This window comes from Jatropha curcas, chromosome 8 (assembly GCF_041381405.1).
Source record: "Jatropha curcas cultivar XTBG-Jc1 chromosome 8, XTBG_Jcur_1.0, whole genome shotgun sequence".
NCBI classification, from domain to species: domain Eukaryota; kingdom Viridiplantae; phylum Streptophyta; class Magnoliopsida; order Malpighiales; family Euphorbiaceae; genus Jatropha; species Jatropha curcas.
In genome coordinates this window covers 17007428-17033135 of record NC_143158.1, presented here as the reverse complement: position 1 = coordinate 17033135, position 25708 = coordinate 17007428, and the positions used below count along the sequence as shown (strand labels likewise).

The 25708-nt window shown below is 33.2% G+C and overlaps 1 protein-coding gene and 1 pseudogene across 2 annotated transcripts in view; one reads left to right on the top strand and one right to left on the bottom strand.

The window, feature by feature from the left end:
- Positions 1 to 25708, bottom strand: part of LOC105636387 (uncharacterized) — an 89424-nt gene that overhangs the window by 9034 nt on the left and 54682 nt on the right. The window lies entirely within an intron of this gene.
- Positions 16075 to 24852, top strand: LOC105636388 (tRNA dimethylallyltransferase 2-like; annotated as a pseudogene). The gene is made up of 11 exons (XR_016322102.1): positions 16075 to 16371; positions 18147 to 18214; positions 18923 to 20264; positions 20352 to 20431; positions 20594 to 20663; positions 21168 to 21431; positions 22178 to 22252; positions 22819 to 23238; positions 23695 to 23770; positions 23881 to 24044; positions 24204 to 24852. The product of XR_016322102.1 is annotated as a tRNA dimethylallyltransferase 2-like (transcript).

The window sequence follows — 25708 nt, the reverse complement described above, 5'->3', positions numbered from 1 at the left end:
ATATCTGAACATTGTAGACTGCTACTTATATGTTTCACTACATCCCTAATCCTTTTAATAGAATCTTAAATAATTGCAAGCCCATCCTTCACAAGTAATTGAGTAATATGAGCACAACACCTCATATGGAATGTGATGATGTTATATGTTTTCGCAAAATATAAAAACGGGCTTGGTTTATTTTAATTTTTCAAATTAATTGTCTCTTATTAGACCTGTTTTGACGTCCTCAGATAGGTGACCTTATTTTGAATAAGGGATTTTATAAAATAACTCTTACTTTGGTAATAAATTTATTTTTGACGTTGCCACCCTCTTTAGGGAAAAAATCATGAACTAGCCATTTCTTTGGAAATGACTAATTCGGTTTTAATTAGAAATTGGGTAAGGGAGTTATTTACGATCATAGGAAGGTGTTACACACCTGGACCACCCGATTGGAAATCGGCCTCCTTCATTGTCCATGCATTCACAATCTTAATAATATAATTAACTCTAATTGAGTTGAAAAAATGAGTTTTACTGTAATTTTGAAATATAGCAATCATGAACAATAACAATTAAATAAAGCATACAACATAATCAAGTAAAAAAGGGAGGAGGAGAAAAGAATTACAAATAAGCAATTTATGGGAACTATTATGGACACTTACATCAAGCTTAATATAATAAAAGCAATAAAGATAAAGAACCTAATATAAGAGAATCAAAGCTATGCATTGCACATGAATTTAAACACAACAATGATCAAATAATAGCATAAAGCAAGAACAACAATAAAAGGAGACAAAATCAATATTAACAAGATTAATGGTTAGAGGTTAGTTCATAAATGAATAAAGAGTAAAGATAAAGATTGCATAAATATAAATGAACTTGGAATTTAAATTACTGGAATTTAAAGAAATGAAAAGTAAATGACAGTGAAGTAAAAATATTGATTTTTAATTTAAAGCAAGATTTGAGTTCAAGAATTTATTATTCATCATGATGAACAACTATGACCCATCACTACCTATTTCATATTCTTTGTTTGTTTATCCAGGCCAAAATGAGTCTTATACGTAATAAAGCGAAGATACTTAAAGCTTAACTCAAATGGATCTCAGAATCACAATTGGTTTATTGATTGTATCCCTGAGTTGCTGAAATGAAGGTCCGTACACTACTAATAGGGGCGTGTGCCACATGTAGTGGCATGCAGATCTTGCCATAATTAGAATCCAGAAAATGAAGCTTAGAGTGTCTGACAAGAAAGAACTGGCAAGTGGCATGAGCCACTTCTTGTGGTGTGCGCCACACATAGTGGCTTATGCCACTTATTCACGCAGTGTGCCACTTCCACAAAGACAGACCTCTTCTTGGTTTATCACGAGTTTTTCTCATAACCAAGCTTAAGAAAGGTGATTTAGATCACTAGAGAAAAGAAAAAGATGAAGTAGAAGGTTTAAACTCTCAGATTTACCTCGCTTTAAAGAAAAACCTAAGATTGGTTTGGAGATGATGATGAACACCCAATCATCTTGTTCCTTGAAGAATGATCCGAGATATAGTTGATTGATTCGTGTTTTAGAGAAGGATCGATTGCAAGCTCACTGAAGATTTTGAAAGAAATAAACTCTCTCTTAAATAAATCTATAAAACTTGTTATAGATATCTCTTCCCTAGATTTAATAAAAGAAGGTATATTTAGACAATTAAGGTTTTTTTTGAGAAATAAAAAAGAAAATGAGCTAAAAAATAAACACAATATTTAGTATAAAGTTGTTTTATTAAAATTACATTTTACTCTTGAATAATTTAAAAATTTTAAGATCAAAATAATTTTATTGCGTTTATTGATTCTTGAAATTAGATCTTCATTATAAAATATAATAACTCTTATTAGGGTTCCACTTATGTAACTATATATATATGTGTGTGTGTGTGTGTGTAGCGTTTCATCATTAATAAATACACTCTTGTATTCTCTCCTTATTCTCAATATTCTCTCTTTACTTCTCTCTCTAGTTTTATATTATTTTATAATACGTTATTAGCACGATTTGTTCTACCACTTTGATTTTTGTTCTATAGCTCTCTTGATCAAATCGCAAGTCGCTTAAAGAGAGGACAACTCATAGTTTGTGACAACCAAATCGCTTACAGAGAGGACAACTTATGGTTTGTGACAACCAAAGTTAAGATTTACGTGTTTAAGTTATTTACTCTTTAAAGAGGTAATTTTCTTTTACGATATCTTTCTATAGAATCATTAATTATTTCGTTCATATTTGATGATTTAAATAATAATAAAAAAAATGAATTATTCAAATATTAGCGTATGATTCATGTGTTCCGCTTTTGGATGTTTTGCAATTGTTATTACAATTGCTTTGAATGATAATAACAATTAATAATAAAGTTTAATAGGTATAAGGTGATGGTAATGATTAATTGACTTTTAGTTCGCTGAGATTGAAGGATCACTTATGAGTTATATTGTTGCTAATTTGTCCTACTTGTCATTGATTGCTGTTGAAATTTTTATGCTCCACCAAGATTGTTCGTTTAATCATGATATGATTTATTCATGAATTATAAGATTCAATAAAAATAATTTAATATTCTCGAGTTGCTTACAAATTTGTTATTTTTGTAATTGTTTTAATCTCTAAGACTTCGTATAATAGTAACAATGTTTTATGCTTTTTCGTTTTCCCATTTACTCAATTTATCTTCATCATTAAGCTTTTATGTAAAGGTGATATTCATGGAATTTTGACAATTAATTTAGGACTCTTATAATTAACTAGGCTTGGCCAAATCACGGTTCCTGGAACCGGAACCGCCGGTTCGAACCGGTCCGGAACCGAAACTGGAACCGGTGAGAACCGGAACCGGGACGAACCGGAACCGGAACCGGAATATTCCGGTTCGGTTCCGGTTCCAGATTTTCTGGAACCAGAACCGGCGGTTCCAGAAAACCGGTCGGAACCGGTTGGAACCGCCGGTTCTCCGGCCGGTTAGAACCGCCGGTTCGAACCGGTTCGAACCGGAGGTTCTTATAAACTGTCACACCAAAAAAAAATAAAAAAAAAAAGCTCCTTTTAGAGCAAAGAAACCCCAGTACCCCACCACTCTGTCCACCCAACCTTAGACACAATAAAATTATAAACCCTACGCCTACACCCTACAAAGGGACAACAGAAAAATGAAATAAAAAAATAAATACATATTCTTCTTATAATTATTGGTCTGAACGTTGTGTTTTTTTTTTTAATTTTATTGTGAAATCTATTAATTATTCCTCCCAATAGCTATAAACGGCTATATAACGGCTAGTTTCAAGGGTATTTTTGAAAAATTAATTTTTTGGATTTATTATAAATACCTCATTTCATTTACAAATTCATTACAAAAAAATCTCTACTCTCTCTACTTACTCTCTCTACAATATTTTTTTAAATTATATTCAAACTTTTTTAAACAAAAAATAATTTCAGTTGAAGAATTTTTTTGTAAAAAATAATTATATTCAAGTCTTTAAAAAAATAAATTTAATTGTAGAATTTTTTAATTTTTTAGGTGTATTTTTTTTACAAATAACTTTCACAAATTTATTAAATTTTGAAAACCGGTCTTCAAAATTTAAAATTTAAAATTATGTGATTCGCCGGAAAATCGATCGGAACCGTCGGTTTTATCACCGGACGGAACCGGAACTGGAACCGGAACCTTCCGGTTCCAAACCGGAACCGGAACCGGACTTTTTCGGTTCGGTTCCGGTTCCAGTTGTTTTGGAACCGGAACCGCCGGTTCTGGAACCGGAACCGCCGGTTCCGGAACCGTGGCCACCCCTATAATTAACTTTTTGATTATAATATTTTTTTTTACTATAATTACTTTACTTTGTTAAATTTTATAGATCTTGAATTTATGACATCTTGAATTGCGGGTAAATATTATTTATCATGAATATAAGGTGATAGAATATATTTGAATGTAACAGATTTTGGAGACACAATCGAGAATCTAATTGAAATAGTTCCAAAGGAAATAATTCTCTTTTATTGAATATTTGATAATTAAATATCACTTTGTTCTTTGGAATGATTTAAAAAGAAAGTTACAATTACCAAAAGTTCATTATGAGTGGATGCATTTATTAATGCAAAGTTTGTAAAACTGTAAGTGATTATAATTCTACAGTATTAAAGTTATTGTTTTATTATTATAATTGTGGAATATATTGATATATATTATCCATATAAATTATTTTATTATTGTTATATATTAATATATATTATTAATGTGGTACAAAATTTGAGAATTGATTTATTTTAAATACAATTAAGATATTGTTGTTATTATATTTGGTTATATTATCCCTTGATCTAAAATTGCCCATCAAATTTATGCCTCGAGTATGCTCTTGAAGTGACAATATCGAGAGAGAAGATTTTAATTTATATTTTGGATTTATTTCATATTTTTTTTATCATTGAGCAAAATAAAGAGATCTTACTAAAGATCATGAGGCCGCCCAACTGGATTTTGCTTTATTTTCCGAAATGAATGGAATAACATATATAGAGACGTAACGATGTCTATCCAACTAGATCTAATGCATTTCCTGAAGTGAATGCAATAATTTATTATATTGGACATGAATAATGATAAGGATATACTTGTCATTAAAAATATCAATAAAATCACAATTGAAGTAGTGATTTTAGCAATTATTGTGGCCACATAATTAAGAATAAATTTTACCACTAAAATGGTATAAATAATGTGGCACAAATATTTGTTATGTACCTGTTGTACACCAAAATATTAAAAGACAAATTTGACTTTGGTAGTAAAAAAAATATTTAAAAGCTCTGAAAGAGCAAGTATTACTACCTAGAGAAATGGATTTTATGCATAATGCATCATTCCAAAGATATTCATCAAAATGGATATCATATAGAGATAATGATTGAAAAAAATATGATTGTAAACTGAAAGTTTACAAATCCAAGTATTTATATTATTTGGCATGATCGGTTGGACCATCCCGATCAATGATGCAAAAAAGAAAATTTTGATCATTATGTTGATATTTATTGAAGAATCAGAAGTTTCTTAAAATCTGAATTTTTCATGCTTAGTTTAGTCTCGAAGTAAATTAATTATTGAGCGTCACTAAGAATTCAAATTGAACTGTTTGTATTTTTTTAAATATATAAAGGAAAATTATTAAATTTATTTGGATATGTTATGGATGTATCCAAAAGATAGTTACATGATTGTTATTAACTTGCAACCTAAAGTTTGCAAAGATTATTATAAACGTGTAACTAGAAGTTTGCATGATTATTAAGAATACAATTTCTAGATTATACTATTAAAACAATTTATCTTGAGAATGATGGTGAATTTGCACATCAACCTTTAATGATTATACAATGTATTAATTGAAATAATTTGGGGCAACCTGTTGTTGCTTTAACTTATGCTCAAAAATGATTTAGTAGAATCATTTATAAATCATTACAATTAATTGCAAGACAATTATTATGAGAATAAATCTCCCTATTTTAGAGGGACATGTTATTAAATTAAATAGCATTTACTTGCATCAGGCCAATAAATTACTATTGTTCTCCCATTTATAATTGATTTTAGATCAGGAACCAAATATTACCCATTAATGAATTTTTAAATATGCGGTATATATTCTAATTGCTCCACCACAATGCACTAAGATGGGTCCTCAAAGAAAGTTGAAAAATATGTCGGGTATAAATTTATGTCTATGGTTGAATATCTAGAATTTTTTTATGAGACATTTATCAAATGCCAATTTTGCTAATTATTACGGATCCTGACTTTAGAGGGAGAAATAAGCAGCTAGAAGAATAATGTCAGAAAGCAAGGAAATAGGAGGAAAATGTGGGATCAGATTTTCTCATCATTTCCCAATTAGTGTACATAATTAGGGAATAATTATAGGAGGAGAATAATTCCTCTCTTTACTGTTTATTTCTTTCCTTGTATAAACCTGTGCTTAGCTATATTAAGACATTGTAAAGCAGCGGAATATTATATCAACACAATTCTTCCAGATTATGTCTCAAATAATACCATTTAACATGGTATCATAGCTGGTTCAATGATTCTAGGACCAAACTGTTTCAATTGCTCATCATTTACCAACTTACCAACAGAAATCCGACTACCATGTCCAAAGACGACAACTCCTCATCAGCCACCAGTTTACCAACCCAGAAGACTCCGACTACCTTATCCGAAGACGGCAACTCGGGGAAACAGTCTGACATTAGCAACGATGACGGACAATTCAATTAGTAAATCTCATCAAAAATGGCCTCAGTAACCAAAACCAAAAACAAACCCTTTCAGATAATTTAATAATCAGCATCAAATTAAACAGCCAAAATTATGCGTTATGGGCGCGCATGATTAAGGTTGCAATTGGAGGAAAATCAAAGGCCTGTTGAGCCACCACACCGAAATTCCAGCGCCACCATAGATCGATGACGAAAAATACGAGAAATGGGAACAAGACGATATCATCGTGTTCTCATGGTTAATTCAAAATATTGAACCCCAATTGGCAAGCAATCTGACCGAATTTCCCACAGCAAAAGCATTGTGGAATGCTCTTGTTACAATATACAGTAGTGGCAGGGACAAACTACAAACCTTTGATCTTCATTCAAAGGCAAATGGTATGAAGCAAAATGGAGCACCTTAGAAGATTTCTGGATTACCATGTAAGGAGTGTGGGGCGAGATTGACCACCGGGAACCAAATCTGATGACCTCAGAATCAGACATAGCCACATACAACAGAGTCCGTCAAGAACAAAAGCTGTTCCAGTTCCTGAATGTAATCAATCAGGAATATAATCAAATCAAAAGAGAGATCTTACAATAAGATACGCTAGCCTCACTGGAAGCCGCCTACGCCACCGTTCGGAAAGAGGCAACCCGCCTTAATATTTTGGGACCGGCTTCTGGAATCTCATCACAACAGGGCATAGGCGACGGATTGATTGCAACCAGGACTGAAGCCAAGGGAATGGCAGCACAGGGACAATGACGGTCAGGCTCCACAAGCAAGCCAGGCAGATCATCATCCCATTCAGACAAGGCAAAACTCAAGTGTACTCACTGTGGGATGAGTAAACACACAAAAGAGAACTGTTTTTGGATTGTGGGATATCCAGCATGGTGGAACGATGGACGTAAAAGGGACGGACAAGCCACAGGGGGTAAAGCCGCCACCGCCGTGAGCAACCCTGAGGCTACTAGAAGCGGTGGTGGCTAAGGATGTGACATCCCAGGTTTGGGGCACAAACACCTTAGGCAAATCCCACATCGGCTACGCATAAGGTGGAAGTGATGTACATAAAGGGTGGCAGGTCTTAGGATGCCAAGATGCGTTTTGGGCTATCAGGCGTGGTTTCGCTAGCCCAGGAACAAAACTGTGCGGGCTCGTGGGCCCAAAGTGGATAATATCTTGGTAGGCCTAGGCTGTTACAATTTGGTATCAGAGCCAAAGCCTTGTCCCTCTGGCCAGTGATGGGGCAAACCTCAGCGAGGACGCTGAGTCCCTAAGGGGGGGTGTATGTGACATCCCAGGTTTGGGGCACAAACACCTTAGGCAAATCCCACATCGGCTACGCACAAGGTGGAAGTGATGTACATAAAGGGTGGTAGGCCTTAGATGCCAAGACGCGTTTTGGGCTATCAGGCGTGGTTTCGCTAGCCCAGGAACAAAACCCTGCGGGCTCGTGGGCCTAAAGCGGACAATATCTTGGTAGGCCTGGGCTGTTACAAAGGAGGCGTCGGAGATGGAGGCAGTATTGGAGGAGCAATGGCGACTGGGACTGAAGAAACGGGTAATACATGTTATAAAGGTAAAGGGTTTGGGAATTTCCTCCTAAACCCTTCCAATTTGGACAGTTTATTATCAGGCTCCTCTTTTTTGGACTTATTACAAATTGACCCAATAAAAATTTTGTCTATTGCTAATATGGTCTAAAATTTTGATAACAGTAAGAATGCCTCATGGATTTTTAATTGTGGTGCCACTGACACCATGACATTTGATGCACATGATATTAAAATACAGTCAAAACCCACAAAGACACATGTTGGAGCAGCCAATAGGGGAATAGTCTCTATAGAGGAAGCCGAGTCTATTGAAATATCACCCACACTAAAATTGTCGAACTGTCTTTATGTCCCTTCACTTTCACATAAATTGTTGTCTATTAGTCATGTAACAAAAGAACTTAATTGTACCATGCTAATGACCCCCACTTTTTGTATACTGTAGGACATCAGGACGGGAACAATTATTGGACGTGGCACTGAGCGCCGAGGACTGTACTACATGGATGAAGTTGCCTAACACGGTATTGTGATGCTAGCACATGGAACTGCGAATCGAGAAGCTTGGCTTTGGCACTGAGATTAGGACATCCATCCACTGGTTATTTACATCTTTTATTTCCCAAACTCTTTAAATCCAATAATGTATTGTATTGTGAGACTTGTGTTTTGGCGAAAAGCCACAGATAGAGTTTCAGGCCAAATAATACTAGGGTTGATTTACCTTTTTCATTAGTCCATTCTGATGTGTGGGGTCCAGCACCTGTCATGGGAGGGCAAGGTTTTCGCTATTTCTTGATATTTGTGGATGACTATACTCGCATAACGTGGGTATATTGTTTGAAAAACAAGTCAGAGGTTGTTGATAAATTTATCCTATTTTATACTATGATCCAAACCCAATTCAATAAGTCAATTCAAATTTTAAGATCTGACAACGGGGGAGAATTTGTCAAACACAGCCATGAAACAATTTTTTCAACAAAAAGGGTTAGTACACCAAACTACTTGTCCTCATACCCCCGAACAAAATGGTGTTGCCGAATGGAAAGATAGGATCCTCCTTGAAATGACCCGAGCTCTTCTTATTGAGTCTCAGGTCCCCAAAAGTTTTTGGCCTAAAGCTTTAGCCACTGCCATCTACCTTCTAAATAGACTCCCAACCAAAATCCTTGACCTTCAAAGTCCAATCCAAACCCTAGCCAAATTTACCAAAATACCTTCGACCTTAACTCTTCAACCATGAATTTTTGGTTGCTCTGTATTTGTCTACATTCCGAAAATGGAAAGAACCAAATTTGACCCATGTGCAGAAAAATGTGTATTTGTTGGGTACGGGTTAATCAAAAGGGGTACCAATGCTATAATCCTAAAACCTGTCATATGTTCACCACAATGAACTGTGATTTCCTTGAAACCGAATACTTTTATACTACCCAACCCAGTGGTCAGAGGAAGAAGGAATATATGGACACACTGAGTTGGCTTCTAGAACCAGTGTTCCCACATGTGAAATTGGGTCTTCAGGAAGAGAACCCACAAATGAAAGTAGCAGAACAAGAAGAGAACAGTACTGTTGGGCCAACTTCTGATGCTTCCATATAGTCTATGGAGCCTAGTGTCTCAGAAAATACTATTCCTAACTTGGTGTCCGAGGTAAGAGAAACTGAAGCTCCTGAATCTCCTGTTATTTCCACTAATCCCGGTGACTGTGAGACTGTAGCAAAACAGGTGGCAGAGCAGGAAGAACGATATGTATTACTAGCCAGAGGCAATAGGGGAGTCCCACCTAACAGATACTCTCTAGAAAAAAAGGCTCGGAGGTCCAGATATCCAATAGCAAACATAGCAGGGGGAGTCTATCCAGAGAAGCCAAGGCATTCATCTCAGCCCTGTGTGAAGAAAAGATCCCGACCACAGTCGAACATGCCTTGGCATCAGAAAAATGGACCAATGCAATGAAGGAAGAAATGAATGCTTTGATCCAGAACCACACATGGGAGAAATGTGCCTTACTGACAGGAAAAGAAACCAGTTGGGTGTCGCTGGGTCTTAACGGTGAAACACAAGTCAGATGGTTCCATTGAAAGGTACAAGGCACGGTTAGTGGCAAAAGGATACACCCAGACTTATGGCATCGATTACTCGGAGACTTTTTCACCGGTAGCAAAAATTGATACTATTAGGGTATTGTTCTCAGTAGCAGCAAACAAGGGGTGGCCACTTCACCAGTTTGATGTGAAGAATGCTTTCCTACATGGGGATCTGAAAGAGGAAGTCTATATGGAGGCTCCACCAGGTTTCATAGAGGGATTCCAGAAATGAGAAGTGTGATGGTTGAAGAAGTCACTTTATGGACTCAAGCAGTCACCCAGAGCCTGGTTTGGTAAGTTTACACTAGCAATGAAGGGAACGTGTTCAAACAGAGCAATTCCGATCATACTCTATTCCTGAAGCGGAGAGGCAGACTTGTAACCTGTTTGATCATTTATGTTGATGACATAATCATTATAGGAGATGACATGGAAGAAATGACCAAGCTAAGGGAGAACCTATTCACAGAATTTGAAATGAAAGATCTGGGAAGGCTGAAGTATTTTCTCAGAATTGAGGTACTAAGATCGAAACAAGGGATTTTTATATATCAGAAGAAGTACATTTTGGATCTTTTGGCAGAGACTGGAATGATCGATTGTAAACCGGTCGACATACCAATGGTGGTGAATCATGGATTGAAGATAGTGGAAGGAGCAGAACTAGCAGATAAAGAAAGGTATCAAAGGTTGGTTGGAAAACTAATATATCTCTCACATACTCGGCCAAATATAGCCTATACAGTCGAAGTAGTGAGCCAGTTCATGCATCAGCCTCAGACAGACCATATGGAAGCTGTGTGGAGGATCGTAAGGTATTTAAAGGGGACATCTGGACATGGTGTTCTATTCAAAGCACATGGACACTTAGAAATACAGGGGTATGCTGACACCGACTAGGCAGGCAATCCAGTGGACCGTAGATCTACATCAGGCTATTTTACTCTTGTGGGGGCTAACTTAGTCACATGGAGAAGCAAGAAGCAAAAGGTTGTAGCATTGTCTAGTGCAGAGGCTGAATTTCGAGGGGTTGCACGAGGCTTGGCAGAAATACTATGGTTACGAAAGTTGCTAACTGAAATTGGGTTTCCACCATCTGAGACTTGCAAGATAATGTGCGATAACCAGGCAGCAATTAGTATCTTAGAAAATTCAGTACAACATGATCGGAAAAAACACATAGAAGTTGATAGACACTTCATCAAAAAGAAGTTAGAAGCAGGTATTGTAGAACTACCTTTCGTACGCTCTAAAGATCAACTAACAGATATATTAACAAAGGCAGTGAACGGAAGGACCTTCAGTGAAGTTTTGGGCAAGTTGAGCATTGGCAACCCCACTACTCAACTTGAGGGGGAGTGTCAGAAAGCAAGGAAATAGGAGGAAAATGTGGGATCAGATTTTCTCATCATTTCCCAATTAGTGTACATAATTAGGGAATAATTATAGGAGGAGAATAATTCCTCTCTTTACTATTTATTTCTTTCCTTGTATAAACCTGTGCCTTAGCTATATTAAGACATTGTAAAGCAGCAGAATATTATATTAACACAATTCTTCCAGATTATGTCTCAAATAATACCATTTAACAAATAATTGATTGGAAAAGAATTATTATTATTATATTTTCATCCTTATTCAAGAGCAGTGTGATTTAAAAAAAAAAGTTTAAAAGATAATTCATTTTCAAAATATTGTAACTTAGTTGCTAGATATATTCACTGATCCAAAAGGAGATAACTAAATGTCACATGCTAGCTATAAATGCTCCTATTAGTATTGAAGTCTCTGAATGACAAATTACCTATGTTAATGAATCTACAGCATGCCCGAAGCATGGTATATCAGTTCCAAAGATAAAAAAAATGAAATGAAAGAAAAGGAGCAAATATTCAAGATGGTTAAGTTCTAAAAAGTAAGTTTTAGCAGAAATCCTAAACATAACTAATAGTTTCCCAAAGAAACTCAAGTATCTGAAATCAATGAAGATTATGAGATCTCTCTAAATTATGTCATGTCAAGAAAAATATGGAACTAATATAAAAGAAATATCGACAATATTTTTATAATATAGCGCTTAAAATTGTGAAAAATGATGAGGATCTTGAGTTTGGTCTATTGAGAATATACACATGGAATTGATTGGCCAAAATAGAACGACGCATGTGCCATTTAAATTTACTTAAAAAGTAAATTTTGAAAATTGAATATGAGCATCAAGAAATGTCAAGTTAGTAGAATACAAATATGTATTTGTGCGAAATTGAAATGGGGTCATGAGAGATAAAGCAAACTTATTACATGTGTTTTCTCATAAAGAACTGGCATTGATTATGAGGATAAATACCCTTACGTGGTGGATACAATGATAATTTGATATTTGATTAGTCTGGCAATTTATGAAAATTATAGATGCGTCTATTGAATTAATGGCTGCCTATTTATATGCTAACTTGATGTAGATATCTATATGAAAATCCCTGAAGTATTTAATTGCTTGAAGCATAAAGTTAAATTCTCGAGAAATTTATTCAATCAAATTATATAAAGCTCTATATAGATTATTGCATAATGCTATCTATGAAATACTGAAAAAATGCTTAAAGCAAGTAAATGAGAAATATATTCAAGATTTCTATATGGATTAAAGAAATCTCAATACATATGGTATAATCGCCTTAATGATGTTTATGGCTAAGAAAATGTTATAATATTTTATGTTTATATATTTTTATAATATTTTATTATTGAAAGCATACTTTTGATATTTACTTTATATACTATCATGAGTAATGTGATCTTTTGATTAGTGAATATTTATTGAAATGATATTTTAATATGTTCATGAATTTTTATAGAGATATGTGAATATGAACTTGTCATTATTTGGTTTATGAATATTATTGGAACTCCTGAAGAAAGGTGATCTCTTGATTAGTGAATATCTATTGAAAGAATATTTTAATATGTTCATGAATTTTTATAGAGATATTTGAATATGAACTTGTCATTATTTGGTTTATGAATATTATTGGAACTCCTGAAGAAAGATTATAAATTCCTTAAGGGAAGAGTTTGAGATGAAAGACATTAAAAATATAAAATTTTGTCTTGGCGTGAAGATCGAACATTTCATAAATGAGAATCCACATATATGACTAAGTTACTCAAATGATTTTATGTGGACAATAGTGAGGCCACTTGATGAGAAGATGACTATTTTTCATTTTGAGAAAATTATGAAGAACTCTTGGTCCTGGAGCATTATATCTTAGTGCAATAAAGATACTAATATGTCTTGCTACTCATACTTGACTTGATTTTTATAAATTTTATTAAGCAAGATACAATTCTTTCTGGATATGAAGAAATTAAATGGAGTTAAACATATTTTTTGACATCTCCATGACACAATATATATGAGTTATATTATAACTAACATGTCAAAATCAGTTGTGATTGGCCATGAAAATGCAGGTTACTTGTCTAATTCATATTATGTTAGATCATACATAAGCTATTCATTCACATGTGGAGGTACAATTATTTTATGTCATTCAAAAACAAAGTATTGCTACCACTTCTTTTAACCATGAAGAAATTTTAGCAACTGATGAAGAAAGACAATAATGTATTTTTTTTAAAGTACGTGCAGTCTACTTTTTCAGAGAGAAATTCCTACAATATTACATGAGAATTGTGATATTGAAATTCAATCACTCAAATGATGATATTGTTGATTTGCTCATCAAACACTTTTTACTACAAGCTTTCTACCATAAGTTTTGGAGGATTACTACACAAAAATTGGAAAGTATAAACTCAAAGATCTCAAGATTTATCTTTATGAAGGAGAGTAAATACGTATTGTACTTTTTTTCCCTTTAACCGAAATTTTTTCCCATTGGATTTTCTTGGTAAAGGTTTTAAACGAGGTAGTATTTCAACGCGTATTTAAAAAAAGAATAATGTATTCTTTTTCCTTTACTAAGATTCTTTTCCCACATGGTTTTTTCTTAGTAAGGTTTTAACGAGACATATTCTTTGAAGAATGGATATCTAATAGGAGTGTTATGAAATAAGTGGATATCCTATATGAGTTAGAAGTCTGTATGCTTAATTATAGCAGACTCTATCTTTCTGATTTATGTAGGACTCTATTAGCATTCCACTTATGTAATTATATATATGTGACTTCTCATCAATAATAAATACACTCTTGTATTCTCTCCCTATTTTCAACGTTCTCTCTTTACTTCTCCCTCTAGTTTTACATTATTTTATAACAAAATTGAGTTTTTTTAAATTTAGAGCCCGTAAACTGCATAGCTTATTGCCTAATCCCTCAAATAAATCTCTATCAGTATTCCAACACAAAGATTAACATGTTAATGCTGAGATTTTCGAAGATTTTGACATCTTTTTTCAAATAAGCTTGAATATGTATATTTTTTATGCATTAAAATTTTAAAAATTATTATTCTTTCACTATCGATATTATTAAAAAATTAATCAAAATATTAATTTAATGAATTAATATTTAATATTTTAATTTATCAAGTTTATTGTATAAATATTTGATAAGTAGCCACTGATTCAAAAAGTTGAAGTTTATTTTGCTTTAAAAAATAATGAAAAAATTTTAAACCATGTTTGAATTGTTAATTTTTCAATTGATAATAAAAAATTAATAATTAGTTAATACATTAAGTTTTTTTCTTAAAATATATAATTTTATTTTAATTATAAGATTAAAAAAATATGTACATTTAAGTATAATTTAATGATAAATATGTACCACACGTACTTTGAATTAGGTTTGATTTTTCTTTTTTCTTAGTGCTAAAACAAAAAAATATATCACACAATTAATATGTATAATATATTCCTCTAAAAAATAAAAAATATATAATAAAAATAATTAACTAAAAATATAAAATTTACTTGATATATTAAATAATATCATCAAAAGTATCATGTTGACCTACCATGTTTTTTTTTATTGTTATTGATATTTGATGATAATTGGTTTGAAAAATAATTCTACATATATAATTATATTATTGCTTGTTTAGTAGAAAATTATTTATAAATATACATTTAAGTTTTTACTAATAAATATAAAAAAAAAGTAAAAATTTTAGTTGAATCGAGTTAAGTTGGTCTAATTGTAACCTAGTCAAGTTTGGATCAAAGCTTTAAAATATTTATTAGGCTTTTACCCTAATGCCACATGCCTTGTATATTATTATTATTATTATTTTCATTGCTGCCAATTTATTTAGGGGAAAAAAAAAAATCTCTTAATTATAGTCAAATTAAAATATAAGGACATTTATTTTTAAAAACTAACTATTAGGTTCTTAAATTATGATTTTATTAACACTTTAATCTTTCCGTTAAAACAAAAGGGAAAAAAATATTAACAGAAATCATGACGGAAGGACTAAATGGTTAATGAAAATCATAAGTTAGGTTAGTTTAATTATAAATGGAAGCCGAGCGGATATCCGCGAATTTTAAACTACCATTACTCATATCTATTTAAAATTTTACTATCTGTGTTTGTTTTAAATCCGTTTAAATATCCATATCCAAATTCGTTTAAATTTTTATTACTCGTACTCGTTTAAAAGTCATTTAAAGTACTCTTATATAGAAACAACCTAAATTTTTATTTTCAAAATTTGTAGATTTAAAAATTTAAATATCAATTTTAAACCAATATTGTAACGCCCCATTTTTCTGTGTCTGAAATCAGATGGTGTCTCCGGCACCGAATGTGGCATCCGCCGTCGGGTCTCTCGGGACTGGGCGGAGGGTGTTACAAATATTATTATAGTTCATTTTACATTTAAAATAGCAAAAGTATTTGTTTATAAATTTAAAAAAAAAAACACAATTATATTTTTTATAACTAAATTTCGTTAAATAATTAATTAAATGAAATTAAAATAAAACTCAAACTAAAACCTATTTAGTGAAACCCAAAACTATTTTAAACCAAGCCTAGCCCAAGGGGACTTCCAGAGTATTCAAGAAAATCAACCAAAAAAAAAAAAAAAAAAACTGTCCAAACCGACTTGAATCCATTAAATCGAACCAAATCAATAATATTGAAAAATAAAGGCTTGAATCGGGCCAAACCTTCCTACCTCTTCCTCTCTACACGATCTGTGATCGCTTCCCACCGCCAAAGCCCCTCTCTTGCCATTTCCGGCCAAGAGCTGTCATCTCGCGCCATCCGAACACCATTCTGGACCTATCCTCAAAACCTTAGCTCGATTTTCTTTCATACCTTGCTCTATTACACGATTGAGAGATGAGAGAGCTGTGATTGACAATCACCGATCGGAGAACTGCAGTTTTCAGCGTGATCTTGTGGTGAGGTAGGTGATTTCCGACTTCCTCCTTCATGTGCTATGATTTCTTTTGGCTAAATTATAGATTTGAAACTGGGAATGTGGAATTTAAGGTAATTAGAGTTTTTGGTTCAGTTCATACGAGAATTTTTAAAGAAACACTCAAATCATGCAGCAATTGCAACCACAAATAAATTTTTATAAGATAAGGGTTAGAATAATTTAGTTCTTACAAGTTTTAATTTGAGATTGAGGTTTGTGGTGTATGGCAGCAGCCAGCTAGGAGAATTTCATAAATTTTGTTGGGTTTAACTTATTATGGTGCTATAAACTCATCCACTTCATTTGATAGCAATCTTAGTAGTGTTTACGGTGAACTTGGTAAGAAAATGAGAAAAATCATGAAAAAGGCAGCAACTAACTTGATTAATTGTTTATATTTTGCTATGATCAGGAGAAAATATGTTGTATATTGAAAACTTGATAAGAAATGAATGAGTAAAGAATAGATTAAGTTATTTCATGCGAGCTTTGGAAGTGATATTGTAGTTTTCTGGTTATGGCAGCAAATATGCTATATGTTTTTCATGAGTTTTGTACTAATAAGATTGTAAATGAGGATGGTCCATCATTTGATGAAAAATGAATAAGTTTGTACTAATAAGATTGTAAATGAGGATGGTCCATCGTTTGATGAAAAATGAATAAGTTACCATGTGAGCTACGGGTTAATAAGGGTTTGAGAGTTTTCTTTGAAATGACAGCAGGTTCATGGAGATTTTGTGAGTTGTTAATGGAATATCTAGGAATTGACGTGTGTATTTCAAGTTATCTTACTTTAGTCGTGATTATTGGTTGTATTTATTTGATAAAAAAAAAAAATGATCTTAAAAAATATGTAAAGCTATAACCTTGAGGTTTAATTTGCTTATATGTAAGTCTATAATTGATTTAGTAAAAGATTTAAGAGTTAGCTTAGGAGCTTGATAATCATTTATGTTCTTGTGTATAAGAATAAATGTACATATTTAATTATAAATAATGCTAAGATAAATACAATTACGTAAGTATGAATGTATGAGGAAGAAGAGTGAACTTAAGAAAATTTTCTAAATTATATACTCGGCATTGTAATAAGATTATTGGGCATTGATGGTGAGGCTAGAAGCTGGATGGAAAATTGAATGACTTTAGTTACCCGCTGGACGGGCTATGTGGGTTTGACTGATAATTATTGAATATTTGTAGCTTGTTTTACAGGCATCTAATCCTATTTTTAGGGGAGACCTCTGTCGAAATTGCAGCAGAATCTTAATTTTGGCATTGGTTCATAATGGTTAGTTTAGAGTGTTGGCAAATATAGAAGACAAAATAAAGATTTGACATGAGGTTTCGATAATTGTCAAGATGTGAATAGTTAAAATGTAACAGAAGATATGAGTTTGCTTGTGTATATGTGAGATGAAATAGATAAGTTTAAAAAGTTGATGTAAATTTATATAATTATTATTTTATGATAAGAGATTGTAAATAATGGTGATATTGATTGGAGGATGATATTAGCTGAGATGATTGTCGACGGATGGGTTGTGTGAATTGAATAAATGAATATTTGATATTTGATATTGCTTAATCAGGTAGATAGTCATATTTTTAGAGGATGTTTTGCCAAAATTTCGACAGAATCTTGATTTAGTATATTTAATAAAACCAGTGCTGTATTTATTTAGAATAATTCCTTATTCTTATTTAAAGAATTTCCTTATTACTCTTTTCTCTCTTTTCAATTTCACTTCTTATAGACCGTCCGAGCTCGTTTACTGATCCTATGAATCAAAATCAGAACTAGAGTCTTTTCTCCTCTAACACTGTGAGTAATAATAAATAGTTCATACCATCATTAGCATGCATATTAACTTAGTAATAATTTCTATATCACTATTTTATTTTTAACATGTAAGTATATTAATATATTAATATCATAGTTATTTCTTCATGTTTGTATTTTAATTATTAATTTGGTGCATTTTGTATTGAATAGCTTGATTATTTGTATTGTGCTATTGATATGCTTTGTTTGTGAGGAATTGGGATAAAGTGGGTCACCATTGGGTTTGTGAGTGCGGTCTACGATACCGTCGGCCATGTATGGAGAGATCGGCGCTCCCGTGTGCATCTAGTGATATGGATGATATGGAAAACCCACAGGGTGGCGTCTTGTTTGGTAATGCAAAAGAAAAAGAGAATGGAAAGACAATAAGAGGGCTGGTCAAGTGAGGATTACATCGATCGGTCATGTATGGGAATCAGCTCCCTGATGCACAGGTCATGAGAGGGCGGGCCACGTGTGAGTACGGCTCGTCAAGGGTTTCGGTAACGCCACAGACAAATCTCCACTTGCTTGATTATTGTGAACGTGCTATTGTATGTAGATGCTATTGTTTGCCATGTGCGTGACTGATCGAGTGTTCATTTTAGTGCATTTAGGAATCATCTCGTGTGAATGTTTGGGATGTATGCCATTTATTATTATTCACTGAGTTGTAAACTCATCCCTATTTTATTTAAATTTTTTCAGGAAACAGTCTTTTTCTATTCCTGTGGTAGTTTTGTTTCCTACCACCACAGAGCTAAGAACGTAATAGATTCCTTGTAACACTCGTTCTTTCCATGTAGCTACTATTTATATGATTGGGTTGTAAGTGGATTTTAGTTGAGCTCTGCAGTTAATAGGTTTTTCTAAGATATTTATTTATTAAGTGCAATAAATTAGTTACATTTTCAATGTATATATTCTGTTAATTTTGGTCTTATGCATTGTGAACTAGAAGCCCATATGGCGGTTGTTATATGCTTATAGGCTCGTGATCTACGTTTGATTATGATAATATGATTGGGCCGTGAACTTAGATAAAAAATTTACTTATGATATGGGCTTTACTGTTCATGAGTAAAAGATGGGCCTCATTTCAGATTAGTTATTAATTTAGGCTTACTACGAGTTTTGGGGGTCTTATGTTTACTTAAGTCCTAGTGTTAGTCCAGCTCATGGATTTGGATCGTGACACATATGGATAAGGTACCCACGAATATTAAACTATTCAAATCCAAATTTATTTAAAATACAATTTTTACTAATAATGAATAATTTGTGGGTACCCATTGCTGAACTCGTTTAATATAGCAGGTAATGGGTAGCAGAGACCCAAAGACTTGTACCTATATTTTACTCATATCCATTACGGGTAGTAATTTTATTATTCGTACCTGTCCCAAATCTATTTATAACTACCCATATCTTTTTTAAACGGAACAAAATGGGGTGGGTATCATAAAATATTTGCACTGTTTCCATTAGTAAGTTTGACTATAATTTATGAACCAATTTCTTAGTTAATTGACAATTAAAAGAAGCTATTATGGACAGAAGGACTAGGATGTTAATGAAATCATAAGTGAATTCAATATTGAAAGGCATATGGATAATCCTGTTATAATATATATAACCTTTATTTAAAGTTTAAAAAGAAAAGCACAAAATTGGTTTATGTAAAGCCCATGGACATAATATCGGCCCTAATTTGTAGCAACGTTGATACGAAGTTTCAAGCCCAAGAAAGTTTCTGTGAAAAACAGACACAGACAGAGAGCAAGGCAAGAGTCACAGATGGAGAGTAGCAGTGCAATAGATGCTCAAACGGTCCTTCAAAACCCTAACAATGGAGTAAGAATTCCAATGAATAAGAAAGAAGAGAAGCAAAAGGTGGTCGTTATAATGGGTGCCGCTGGTTCAGGCAAATCAAAGTTGGCCATTGATTTAGCGACCCACTTCCCCATTGAAATCATCAATGCTGATTCGATGCAGGTCTACCATAGCCTAGATGTTCTCACCAATAAGGTTCCCTTCCATGATCAAAAGGGTATAATTCTCTCTCTTGCTCTCTCCTGTAGTTATGCTATATTTATTTGTCTTTGTGATTTTGTGGGTGGGCTTATGTGTCTTGCAGGAGTTCCTCACCATTTGCTTGGGACTATAAGCCCAAACGTTGAATTCACAGCAAAGGAATTCCGGAATGCTGCTATTCCTGTGAGTTGTCTTTAGTTCAGGTTTTCTGTTCTTTCAATTGATTGAATTGGAGATTTTTTTTTCTCTTGCATTACTGTTTTTTGAGTTGGCATCTTTTACTCCTATCAAGTAAACGATGAGATTTGATAGTTTTTGATCCTTTGTTTTTTGTTCGGTTTTCAGATTATTAATGAAATATTGTCACGCAACTGCTTGGCGGTCATTGTTGGGGGGTACCAATTACTATATTCAGGTGGGGACTCTTACTTTCTGTCGTTCTGAGTGAGGCCTGTTGGAGCTTATTGCCCAGACATGTGATAGGCACTTTTTGCTTTGTAAAAAAGATGTAGTCTTCGTCCTGTTATTTTTTTTTTTCTTTGAACTTATCTTCATCCTGCTATTACACTTCATATTTTGTTGTATCTTAACATCTTATATCCATAAAAGAAAATGTGTGAGTGCTGGGGCGCATTACTGCAGTCTATCACTCATGTGGCAGTGCATTGCAATCTTTACTGCTGCTATGATGATGCATAGTCATTTCTAAAACCGTCTCTAAATTTCTGTGATTTTGCGTAAAGGTTAAAGCTTTTATTTGTCTATATCTCTATATCTGTATAATGACAAGAAGTTTTCTGAGCAAACTGAAAATCAAGTTGTTTCTTTTAGTGCATTTATACAACAGCATGTCAAGTCTTGGTTCTGTTACGCTGCATTCCTTATATATTGCCTTTTTTTGTCTGTTCATTGTTTTCAGGCTCTGGTGACTCCATTCCTTCTAGATGATAATTTGGAAGCTTTGGATGAAAGCTTTCGGAATCAGCCCCTTGGTATACAGCAAATCCATTGCTTTCCAATTTGCATTGAGAACTTCAGTATTACTTATTCCGTATGGTTTTCAGGAGATGAACATAGTGATGAGATGCCCGAGTATGGGGGAAATGATGCCAATAGATATGATTATCTTAAAAATCTTGATCCTGTTGCAGCTAACAGAATTCATCCAAATAATCATAGAAAAGTAGGCTTCACAACTCGCTACTTCTCACTTTTCAGTCCTTGAAATATTTGTGAAGTTATATGTTTTTTTCTACTTTTTCCACTGGACTTAAATTTGTGATGATTATGTGAAAAAATTCTTACTGTTTCTGCCTGCATCATTTTTCTTACTTCTGCCATTCATGGACTGGAAGTCTTCTCATGGCCTGAGAGACTGGTGAATTTCTTGTAACTGTTGAGAGTGAGTCTGGCTTTATTTTTCATTTATCCTACCTCATCTACTAACTAGACTGGGTGTTTGGCTTGAGACCCGTGGATTAAACTGATTTTGGCCCATGATGTTTGAAACTAGGCGATGCTGCTTTCATCATTAGCCCGGTTTGCTTTATTATATTGACTATATCTTTGGATCTGATGTTCAAAGTATATCTATGCTTTATTTTGGTTCATGTTTTTTTTTTTAACCCAATTTTCATGGACAGCTGCATAAACCTATATGACTAAGAGGAAAGATTGTTGACATTGCTCTCAGTTACATAGTTTATTTATTTTACCATAAGTAAACATTTAAGCTTTTGTGGCTTTATCCTGAGTTCCTGATGACATTTTAAATGGGGTTTGTACAAATAAGAAACTGTCCTTGATTTGTTTTCTGCTCCACTAATGACTATGCAACATCTTCCAATAATTTGTGCATTTGTATGTATAATTTCAGGGAAAATCCATCTGGATATGCTTTAGATCTCTGAATTTGGTTCTTTGTTGCAGATCAATCAGTGCCTTAATTTGTATTCTCGCTCAGGTATTCTCCCTAGCAAAGTTTATCAGGGAAAGGCCGCAGAGGTTGGTATATTTATCCATGTAATATATGTATTATATTTGTGAAACTGTCTTGTATAAAAAGAGTGCTTTATATATTATTAAGAGTTAAATCTTAATAATTTTCTTATTTTTCTTGCATTGTTGTTGACGAAATCATTATCTTGAATATGTTGATTAAAGGCCATTGAATATTGTTTCAAGGTAAATTTGACACTTTTTAGTTCTTTAAACTTCAAAACAGTTGAACAAAATGAATTTTTGCAGTATTTAAGAGGGTGCCTTTTGAAAAAGTAGTTTCCAGCATCAACGGCAAATCGCCTGTTAGTAATTTGTTTTAAGGCCTTGGTCATTCTGTATGCCATTCAACTTTGCTTGATGCCTAAAATTTTATGGCATTACATATGCAGATTGAAGAAATTTGAAATGTAATATATGATAAGTAGATTATTGGCTGCATAAAGTTTTTGCATCTCCTGATGGCCATTTTTGGACTGAACTGCAAATAGCAATATTTTCTCTGGAGAGATGAATCTGAGTTTACCTTACAAGCTCATAAATTTTCTAACATCATGCATGTGGCAGGGCAGAACTGGGGTCGCATTGATGATTGTAGATTCAATTGTTGTTTTATTTGTGTTGATGCTGCAATACCCGTGCTGGATCAGTACGTGGGGCAAAGAGTAGATTGCATGATTGATGCTGGATTGCTCGGTGAGGTTTATGATATTTACAGTCCTAATGTGGTTTATACCCGAGGCTTACGACAAGCCATTGGTGTAAGGGAATATGAGGATTTTCTGAGAGGTTACCTTTTGGAAGGCAGGAATTTTAGTCCAAATGATTTTACTGATGAATCTCTCTTCATGGTATCAGCAAACAAGGAGAAGATGCTGAAGGATAATATTAGAGAGATTCTCTGTTCCTCTGATGATAACGAACTCAAACTTGTTCTAGTCGAAGCTATTGACAAAGTAAAATTAAATACCAGAAGACTTATTCGTCGTCAAGTAAGTTTGTGTTATTACACTTAACATGTTTTTCAGATATACATTTGAGATGTGTATATATAATCTTTATGGTTCGTGTCACCCCCTTGATATGTGCCAATATTTCCAACTGATATAATTCTTGGAAATTTGCATCTTTGTAATGCTAATTTCTTTTGTTTGTTCCTAACTCAAATCTTCTCAGCACAATGAAAAATTTATGACAATCATGTCATTGTTTTTATTATTTTCGGTGCACAAATTTTGTCTGCCATGAATTATTTAGAATCTATGACTTAGTTTCTGGGGAAATACTAGTTCTAATTTACCTCAAACTGTGATCCACTCTGAACTAAGTTTTTCTGGTGCTGATTAATCCCTATTGTAAATTTCTCTGCATAGGGAGCAGTTGCTGCTGATATTTTGGCTTATGATCAATGTGGAAGCTTTATAATGAGAATTATTTTTGTTTTACAGAAAAGGAGGCTTAATACGCTTCAAATGTTGTTTGGCTGGAATATACATTATGTTGATGCATCGGAATCAATTTCAAGTAAAACATTTCTCTGCTTGTTTTTGTCTAATCTACAGTATTCTCTTTAGCAGTTGAAAAATATTTTCCAGACACTTTCCTGAGTAAGATAGGATGATTATATGTTCCAGGCAAATCAGATGAATCATGGTCCGCACAAGTAGTCGGACCTGCAGTGGAAATTATCAGATCCTTTTTAAGTGAGGATGGGAGTTCAGTGTCTGACTTGAGGGCAAGTGATGGTGCTGGAATGGGATCAATTGAAAGGAACTTGTGGACTCAGTATGTGTGCAAGGTGAGTATTGCTTGATGTACTTTGGGCAAATACCTGTTCTTGCTCTTCTTTTTGACATTTTATTTCCTTCTACCGCTTAAATTGGCTGGTAACTTATTTGTGACATTTTGACTTATTTTGCTCTAACACTGGTGTCTGCATATGATTTACCTATGGTAGGCTTGTGGGGATAGGGTTCTTAGAGGAGCTCATGAGTGGGAACAGCACAAACTGGGCCGTGGGCATCGAAAACGAGTTTCTAAGTTTCGGAAGGTTCAAAGGCAAGGTTCTTCCTTGGTGGACGAGGACATCCTAACCATAGTTAGCAACCAAGTTTGAGGATCATAGAACTTTCTGGTTATGAGCTGGAATGATATGAACGACCTTCATTCAACATTTCTTTGTGATAGGCAAGGACATTCTGACCATAGTTAGCAAACAAGTTTCAGGATCATAGAGCTCTCTGGTTATGAGCTGGAATGATGTGGACGACCTCCATTAAGGATTTCTTTGCGAGGTATCATATGAAAAGGCAACAGGGGAATGTACCAACATTTGTCACCTCTTTTCTTTGTTTCTTGAAAAAACGTTGACGTAGATTCTACTTTCACATTCACTCTTCGCTATTACACGACACCTTAATAGTCTTAAATGACGTTTATGTTAGGACCTAAGGGCTATATTTGGCTGGATGGAATGCAATTTGATGTAATCAAAGATGTAATGCAATGAAAAAATGTAACTTAATGAAATGTAATTAGGCTTTCATTACTTTGTTGGGCAATGTAATTGAGAAAATTTATGAAATTTAATCATCATTTCTTTTTTATGTTTGTATTATAATTAGCACACCACTATCAGTTCACCTCTACAACCAGAACGATTATGCCTTATTACAATGTAATTAGCATATAGAAACGACTTAATTGTAATAAGGAAAAGCATTATTGGATTTGATTCTAATTGTGAGGTTGCTTATGCGACAATTGTGCTTACGACTTGAGCGTACAATTTGTGATGTGATAAATGATTTTAAGCCGAATATGTAAAAATATTTTCTATTTTGATATTTTTGTTAATTTTATTTCAATTTTGATATTTTTGCTAATTTTATTTCAATTTTAACCATTTGTAGTAATAAGATTCTCAGTTGCTATTAAGAATGGTAAGGAAAAGTTATTTTCAACATTTTTAAATCAACAATTGTAAAATTTTAAAAAATAAGAATTAAAAAGAATTCCATTAGTCTTATCTAATTAATGTTGTTAAAATCTTTGTTTCAATTTTATTTCAATTTTAACCGTTTTGAAATGCATGTGGTAATTAATAATTTAATAACATACATTTCTATTATTTAACAAAAAAAATTCTGAAATATGGCATAAAAATTAATTTAATAATATATATATATATATATATATATATATATATATTTTTCAATTACGTATTTGTTTCATATTATCTTTATTTTAAGGATGAAAAAAAATTTTAATTATTATAAATTTTGAATTGGTAATGTAGTCAGATTATTATTCATGTAGTAAACATAAATAAATAAGTTAATTATTTTAATTGAATATGTCTCAAATACATATTTCTAAATCTATAAATGTGGCACCCACTAAATATGACTATAATTTGATATCCAAAGGTCCTTTAAAATTGGGATAATGTTAAGTATAGTG